The following is a 9,410-nucleotide window of genomic DNA, read 5'->3' as shown; positions in this document are numbered from 1 at the left end:
TAATTGCATTTAAAAAAAATCTGTAGGTCAATCATTTGCAAGCCAAACAGGTTAGTTCTGTGGCCATATGAGGCCATGGGCCACCAGTTTGAAACTCTCACGAAAGAACCTTTCTCAAAGCTGAAGCATCCTGAGGACACAAGTCCTCTCAGCTGAATGCAGAGCTGCCAGCACTGGTTCTCTGCTCCTTGTGGTCTCTCTGTGACTGTGCTTTGCACAGTAAGTGTCTCTTTGGCCCTGCAGGCTCCCTCCCTGAACACTGAGTTGAAAGGCAACACTCAACTCTCTCCATGTTTTTAAGACAAGCAGAGGCCCCACTCTTTAGCGGAGTCACAAGTCAATCTTGCAGTTGAATAAAATCCAAGGGATGCTGCTGTGACTTCTGCCAGGGTTGGAAGAGCATGCGAGTTATTAGACATTTACTCTGCTTCCCTCCCACACCTGGCTTCTTCGGTGACAGATCACGGGGAGCGTGCAGAGTGACTGTCAGGCCCAGGAGCTGGCAGCTGGTATTATTATACTCACTCCCAAGGCGGTGAAGGTTCTGCTGTGAACAAGGTTCTGGAGCCAAGAACCTGGTTCAAGTTCAGACTCCACTACTTACTTGGCAACTGTCTGAGCTTAACCCACCTGTAAAATGGGGAACTAAAATACCTATCTATGAGGATTAAATAATTAATACTTAGTGTGCCGTACCGTTACAAAATAACAAAAACCGTTACTTTGGAAATATAAAAAATTGGGGCTCAGAGAAGAAATTTACTTGTTTGAAGTCACTATTTTTTTAAAAAAGGGTAGGTACTGGGATTTTAACTCCAATGTCTCCAATTCTGAGTGCAGTATTCTGGTCTACCTACCTCACTCCCCAATTTTTTTCATAATGCTGTGGGTTTGTTTGCTTCCTTAGTGTAAGCGATTTGCACATAAGCAAGTTTTGCTACAAATCCTGCGTGTCCTGGAATTCGGTATGTTCTAGGAGTCGGTGTCGGTACTCGTGAGCAAGTGGACCCCCAAACGATTAAGTCTGAGTTCTTCAAAGAGGAAAAGGTTCAAGGCAATGAGGAAAGATTCACAAGGTGGAGCTCGTGTGGGTCCCCTAACCCACAGACAGAGGAGAAAAAGCCTCCCCAGAAACAGTGCACTCCAAATAGAACAGTTCGTCCAAAAGTTGAGAAAACGAAGAGCTAATCACTGGTGCTTGTTGGGGGATGGGTAGGTCAAATCGGTTTGAGGGGTAAACGAGGCAGTGAATCCCAGAGAGCGGAAGAGGCCTCCGAAGCTAAATGACCTTGAAAAATTAATGTATATCAGAAAGTCCACTCAGAAAACCCCTATCTGCCACGCCTCCCACACAGCAAGTGCTCAAATAATTGTCATCACATGTCGGCGCGAAACACCTGCAAAGCAGATAAGGAAAGCGAGATTTGCACAGGTGAACGACTGGAGCAAGGTCACGCAGTGCCTGTGGCAGGTACGACTGGACGCCAGGACCACGTGGGGCCCGGGGATCAGGTGGCCGGTACCAAAGCCTGTGTCACCTCTTGTTCCCTCTGTGACTTCGTGGAGTTGTGGACCATTTCTGAGCTTTACTGTCCTCATTTCAAAAACGGGGGCGAGAGCAGCACTTGCCTCACATAGTTGTTCCCAGGACATGGCCCTGGAAACCTGTGGCGTCCCCAGCGTGCAAATGTGGCAAATGCCGCTGTTGCGGATGCCACTGGCTGTGAGCCCGGTGACCTTTGAACTGCACAGTCGTGTTGGCCATTTACTATAGAAATGGTTCAAATGGACTGTTTTATTGAGCTGACATGGGAAGAAGGGGACTTCCAGACTGTTCCGCCTGAAGCCGCAGAAGCCCCAGGTCGCGGCCTCCCCTGGCACAGGCTCGCTCAGGGGTCCCGCGTCCCTGACGAGCGGGTGGCACAGAGGGCTTCAGTGGGTAGTCTGCCTCGGTGGACAGGGAACTAGGGGCGCACCGGGCCTACTGCCGCACCTCCTTTTGGCGACAAGGGGAGAAAACCCGCAGAGACGGCGTCAGCCGGCCCTCCCTCGGGTTTGCAGGCCCCTGGCGCCCTCCCTGTGCCCAGGTCCCGGCTCCCCCACCGACCCCCTAGACTGCTCCCTGTCACCTGCTCTGCTGGGGACCTGGGGACCCTCAGAAAAGTCTCCAACCGCCACAGTGCCGCTACCTTGGAGCAGCTTGGCCAAGGGACAAGGAAGGGCACCGACTTTCGGCTTTCACTGGGGCTTCCGGAAGCCAGACAGAGGTTTTCCTGGCTCTTTTAAGTGATCGAAACACTGATCCTGCGTCTGATCTGAGACCTGGGCCCTGGGAGGGGACCGGCTGGGCGTGGAGATGTCCACCTGCCAGTAGGGGCCTGTCCACCCTCCCCCATCCTCTCCTTCTCACCTAGCAGATCTTCAGTGTCATCACGAACTTTAATATTGTTACAAGTTTATTTTATATATAAGGTAGCTACAGTAACGAATTTAAATAAAAATTTGTAATGTACCTACATTCTTGACCAGACTGCTTTCATTTATCTGTTTTCTGTCCAGATCTTATCCATGGGCAAATGCTGTAGGTCCTTTTTAACAATAGTCGAACTTTTATCTTTTAAATGCATGTAAGTAATATCGGAGCTGACTTAAACACTCACTTTATTCACTTGAGATTTAGGATTGATCTAAAGGAAGAGAAATGCAAGGCCATCGCTCTGTACTTGGACCACAAACTGAATGACGAAGTCCTCGTCAGAAACCCTTCCTTCGTGGGTCAGAGGGCGTGAGAGAGAGGCACATACAGGGGAGTACCTCGCAGTGAACCCTTGGGGAAGAGAGGGAACAAATGACCCATTAAAATGCGTCTCAAGTTAATCGTAATAAAAAAGGACAGATTGATTTACATGTTCTCTTACAACACAGATAATCGTATAAAAATGGAAACTACAGTAGAGCTATTTTCATCAGATATATACTTTTGAACATTTGTTCTCTTGTAATAAATTACCTATGTAATTTATTCCATGATGGAAAATAGACATTTTAACAGAAGAAGTCACATTTAGCCTGAAAGGACACCAGAACACGGGGTATGAATATCTTCGCAATCTCTAGTTTTAGTTGAGCATTTATTCCTTCGAGAAGCTTAGATAAGATGTAAATTCAAGAGATGGATGTTAACTAACCTTATTGTGATGATCATTTCACAATATATACAAATATTGAATCTTTCTGTTGTACACTTGAAACTAACATAAGTCAATTAAACTTGGGTTACAAAAATTATTTTTTAAAGGAAAAAAGAGATCAGTACAGTCAGCTTGGCTCCGGCAAGGCATTTATCCTGAACCTTCAGAGTCTAACCCCAAACTTCTGCATAAAACATCTCGTGTGGTGAGAAAGTAGAACAGGCTGCTTGAGATGTTGATTCTGTGTGGACTTTTTACCTGTAACTCAGTCCTTCGCCGCGGTCTCGAGCCTTTCTGTACGGTGTTGCGTAGGAATAATTTAATTTTTCCCCATCTAGAAAACAAGTTTTTCCAGCATCACATAGTAAGCACCCCCTTTGCTCTCCGCTGATCTGTGGAACCACTTTAATGGTATGTTCAGTTCCCACCTACACACAAGTTTATCTCAAAGCTTTCTCTTCCGTTCCATTGGGTATTTATCTGTTCTTTGGCCACTGTCACCATTTAAAAATTTATTAAATGGCTTTGAAGTATGTCAATGTCTCGAGGGCAAGTTCTCCCTCTTTTCCTTCTTTTTAAAGATTGACTTAATTATTTATGGACCTCTATTTACATATGTAAAGTTTAGAACAAGTTTGTCAAGTTTCTGAGGAAAATTCCAACCGAGACGGCACTAGATTTAGAGATTAATTTGGAGCTAACTGATATTTTTGTAATATAAAAGTATTTCCTCCAAAATCATGGGATGTCTTCCCTTGCTTTCCTTCAGACCAGCTTCTGTTTTAGGGTGCATCCGTTACCTCCGAGTACTGGTCAGGACCTCAAAAAATACTGTGTTGAGCAGTAGCAATGACGTTGGGAATCACTTACCTTGTTACTATTTTAAAGGGAGCTTAACGATTTTCCGTTAAGTACAATGTTTGCAGTATTTTGGGTATGTACATTTTATTGAATGAAGCATATTCCCTTCTATTCTTAATTTGGTAAGAGTTTTCTCCCTTGATCATAAACAGCTATTGAGTTTTAATTTTTTTCCGCATCTATTGATGATTATGTGGGTTTTCTCTTCCAATATCTTGAATTGTATTGATTGTTTAATATTATTCCACTCTTACATCCCTGGAATAAACTCAGCTTCGTCATCTTTTTTACATGCTGCTTGATTCAGTTTGCTAATATCTGGTTTGAGATTTTCAGCGTCGTATTCACGAGTGAGACTGGCCTGCCACGTTCCTTTCTCAGACTGTTCTTGTCTGGTTTGACTATCAACGTTATAGTCACCTTACAGAATGAATTGGAGACCATTCCTTCTGTCTTTATTCTCTAGAGGCGGTTTTATAAGTTTGGAATGATCTATATCTTTCAAGTTTGATAGAACTTATTTTAAACTGGCCAGATGCAGGCATTTTTCTTTGCTTTGCTCAATGACTGACCACATATGCGATAGTGGTTCTGTGAGAGTATACTGGAGGTTTACTGTACCTTTTTGTTTAAATCTGTTTGGATACACAGATACTTACCACTGTGTTACAGTCGCCTACAGTATTCGGTCATCTTTTCAATATTCAGTGCGGTAACATGCTGTGCAGATTTGTAGCGGAGGAACAGTAGGCTGTACCATCCAGGATTGTGTAAGTGCCTCCGCGATGTTCACACAAAGACAAAATCGCCTAACGATGCATTTCTCAGCATCTCAGTCCCCGGCTAAGTGGAGCATGGTTGTACTCCGTCATGGCAACGGGCGTGGGGACACGCGGAGGGGAGACGAGAGTGTTGAGGAAAGGTTAATCGGGGCCCCGAAAGTGGATGCGTGGAGGGAGTATGTCGATGGAAAATCTCAAAGCAGCCGAGGCAAAAGCACCTCCGCTGGGGGCACCTCCTTCTGAGCATAAGAAGTAGGTTCCAGGCAGGTGATGTGGTGAGTCCGCATCAGGAGATTTGTGCGCTGGTTCCTGGTCGGAGTGCCTGGTTATGCTACTGTTTCTGTGGATGTGCCAAACAGGAGAGGGACATCGAGCCAAGGGGAACCGCTAGTGACATCGGATCTTTTGTTTCAGATACCCGTTTATAGATAAGGACGTGTAGCGGGTTACCACCATGAAAACTCTACCCAGGCTACAGTTGCCAGCTGAAAGAATTGAGGGGGCCTGACGCCCCGGCCATCTCTGGAGGTGCTGATTCGATGGACACAAGGGACAGGGAATTGACAAGTTTATTTAAGATTGTTGAAATACGTCATGGTTTATGTAATACAGGTCCTCTTTATCCGGCTATTTGTTCGTTTGTTTGTTTTAATTTCTCTTATTCTGCTGCAGTGACCCTAATAATATTCAATCCTCCTGGGTATTGTCAGTCGCTACCACCCCAACGTGTTTTGGTTCTGTGACCAGGTCTGAGAAACTGAACGTCCCGCGCCGTTTAGGCTTTTACTGGGGGCGCTGTGCAGCCCTCGTTCCTCTAGCCCCATCCCCATCCACTCCAACAGGATTCAGCGAGTCCTTAGGGTACCAGCCGCTGTGAACCCGGAACGGCACCCTTGGCTTGCCACTGTGAATGGGGAGTCATCGGTCATCGCGTCAGGCACGGTCCTTCCTTATCCTCATTGAGCTTGATGTCCTCTCTTTTCAATGAGCCCACTCTCTCGTTTAACCTCACTAGGGGCACTTAAGGTAAAAACGGTTGCCCCAATCCTACTGTACAATACTGCCTTCCTCGATAAATCAAAGACTGACTCGGAATTGAGGGTTAGGGGGAAAAGGTAGTACTGCAAATAGAATATTTTTAAAATTCAATTTATTGGAGTAACACTGGTTAATAAGATTACATAAGTTTCAAGCGTATGATGCTCTAATGCATCATCCGTATGCTGCACTGTGTGTTCACCACCCAAAGTTCAGTCTCCTTCCATCCCCAACTATTTGACCCCCTTTACCCTCGTCAGCCTTCCCCCTGCCCCTCTGGTACCACCGTACTGTTGTCTGTGTCTGTGAGTTTTGCTTGTTTGTTTTGTTCGTTCGTTTGTTAGAGCGATGCTCTCCAGTTGGCAAAGGAAGTGGGGTTGGCGCGTGAGGGCAGGGACGGCGAGAGAGGAGAGGCAGACGTGGGCACAGGTGCCAGGCGCTGGGTCGATGTGGCAGCGGGAGACATAGGGCTATGTTTTGGTTTGTGTGTGCTTTTTGCAAGTGAAAAAAAATTTTTGTTTAACACTTATATTTTAAATATAATGACAGCGATGGCTGAGATACTCAGTTTGGGATGAAAAAGTTATCTTTAAAATCTGAAAAGTCCTGGTGTCGCTAAGCTGCTGCTGTGACATTGAGAGAAGTGGTATATAAGATTCCGAGACAGTCTGGTGACTTTTATTCTAAAGTGTTCTTTCTGACACTGCTATCTGGAAGTGTTTCCTTAATAATAAACTCTATTAAAACAACCTACAATAATCGGTTCCCGTCACCTAAACACCAGCTATTTGTTTGGATCATTGAGTCAGAAAGTTCTTTTTGCTATTTTTTTTTTTTCAAAATACACTACAGTCCCATTTCCTGGGCATTATTATATGACTATATTATATACATTATTAATAGACTATGTTATAGACTTATTTTTTAAAAATCAGTAAAATATGCCTGCCGATTGCTTCATTCAATTGCCATTTATAACTACTTTCCAATTCAAACTATTAACTGTGGGAACATAAGATAATAAGACATTTATCGAGTTGCTGACATTGGCGCTCATCCTGAAAATGGGAAGGAGTAACTCTAAATGTTTAAAATACACTTTTTTTTTTTTTAAAGGCTTTCTGTTTGTTGGTTGGTTCAGAAAAGGCTTGGTACACAGCTCTCTGCTTTTTAGATGGAGTCACTGAAAGTCAGGATTGAAAAACTCATAAAAATCACCCAGCCCAACCATTCATTCAACGCCGACCCCCCTTTCGCAGCCCTGCTCAGGGGCTCCCTGTCTTTACTTGGCTCCAGTGCCAGAGACGTAGCACTTTATTCTTCCATAGCATGGAAATGATACAAAAGAACACGAGTAGGTTTCTACTTAAAATTATTATAAATTGTATGTAACATTTTAGGACATTGAAGAGACTTTCCAGTTGTTACGCAACAAATATAAATACAAAATGAGGACATGCAGGTGCCACAAAGGCCCGTGCAGCAGGCTGAGGGGCAGCGGTCCCAAACTCACTGGTCACTTCACAGGTGAGGGCGCGGAGTGACGTTGGAAGTTGGCGTGCCTCCGGGTGTTATCCCAAGGCTGCCAAAGAAGGTCAAGGTCACCCTCTCTCCATGTTCTTCCAACCTTGACAGTGCTGCAGACATAGTTCTCGCGTCTGACTTAGCTCAGTTGCTGCAACTCCAAATCTCAGCCTCCTGGTTCATAATTTTGATTGCAAGATTAAGTCGATTCATGTTTAACAAGACAACTGGATACAACTACTCATCAATTTTTTTCTCTCGAAAGCTCATCATGCACACAGAGTGAAGGGAAACCATTTTAGGTGAATAAATTTCATGTTTTAAGCTATGTGGTTGGAATTAATCCCAGCTGACATGGATCTATCCATTTGTGACATAAATTCAGGGTAGGAAGTTTACTAAAAAAATGATTTCACTGGGAAGAGGGAATAAAAAGGTGGAGCACAGGACATTTTAAAGGCAGTGAAACTATTCTACATGACAGTATGACGGTGGATACGTGTCATTGTACATTTGTCAAAAGTCATACAACATACAACACAAAGAGTGAACATTAATGTGAACGAGAGACTTCGGGTGACGACGATGCGTCGTGTCGATGTAGGTTCATTGATTGTAGCAAATGTAACAACCACTCTGGTGGGTGACGTCGACCGTGGGCGAGATTGTGCATGTTGGTGGCAGCGGGTATGTGGAAACTGGATTTTCTGTTTGATTTTGCAGTGAACCTAAAACCTCTCTAAAAAATAGCCTATTAAAAAAATGACTTCGCAAAGCTTTTGGATATAGATGTAAGTTTTTGAATAAGCACACCCACTAATTTCCAAAATGTTCTTTTGTAACAAACTTAGAGCCATTTTTTGATAAATTAGTAAATTTTTACACATAACAATTAAAAAATGACAATGAAGGCATTTGATAAGGTACTTTGGTAAATTATTTTGTATATGAAGAATCACTCTAATTTAGTTGTTTGATAAATCTAGGGACATCTGAAAAAAGTGCCACAGACTAGGAGTATCAGATTTTAAGACATTTCTAAAACAGAAGCTGAAAATTTGGAGAAAAGATTCTCTGAAGTAATTGTAAAGTAATTTTAAATAACTGGGTATTTTCTCTGGGTTTTCTGATTGTTTTACAACCCGGTAGCAATTGCAGACTGGTGAAAATAGGTCGTATTTTCAAAGAAACAGCAAGTTGATTTCGTTGTTTTGCAGACTAGAAAGTGAATCCATGGAATCGTGGAAGAGAGGAAAGATGTAAACAACCTGTTTCATTCTGGGAGACTAGAAGAGTCTCCAGCATGTCGTTTAGTATGGTGGCTGGTCTTTCCTCTGTGGGTGACTGTGGACAGTCACGGACAATGAGAATTTCACTGGGATCCCAACCCTAAGAGGCGTCAGGTAAGATGCCTTATGTGCCTGGAAGTGTGTGCTGTGCTCACTTTTTCGAGAAAAGAGCACAGGGTCTTCATGTAATGTTCTAAATGCAAGATGGCCGCCCTACTCAAGTAGAGGAGATCATTGCAGGATGTTTATCCATGAGAGATCACTAAAATCCCCTAAACAGAGCAAAGGAAATAATACAAGATGGAAACTAGCAAGTGTGTAATTCTGTTAAGGCCAATTAGAGTCTGAATCTGAGTCAAGAGGTTGGCAAGCGAGAGAAAGATGCTCAGAAGGTCGGGATCTCACCCAATCGAGGCTGCACACTAAAAACCAGAGTCTACTGGGTGCAGGGGTGGGTCAGAGGGGACAGGAGTTGGGGAGGAAGTACGGACGTGACCTTTGGAGAAGCAGCAGCCGCACAAAGCAAGGATAAAGCAACTGACTGGATAAAAAATACGTGTTTGATTGAACTCAGGAAAAAGCAACTGAATTTGGAGAAACTAAACTTCTAGAGGTTCCTAGTGACTGACAGGCAGGTATGGACTGACAGGAGGGAAGGACTCGGTCAGCGTTGACACAGGACACTTCCGACAGCCACTGCTAACCACGCGTGATCCTCTGCCTTT

Source organism: Pteropus alecto, unplaced genomic scaffold (genome assembly GCF_000325575.1).
Source record: "Pteropus alecto unplaced genomic scaffold, ASM32557v1 scaffold189, whole genome shotgun sequence".
NCBI lineage: Eukaryota > Metazoa > Chordata > Mammalia > Chiroptera > Pteropodidae > Pteropus > Pteropus alecto.
The sequence above is the reverse complement of the archived record's forward strand: the minus strand, read 5'-3'. Positions refer to the sequence as shown.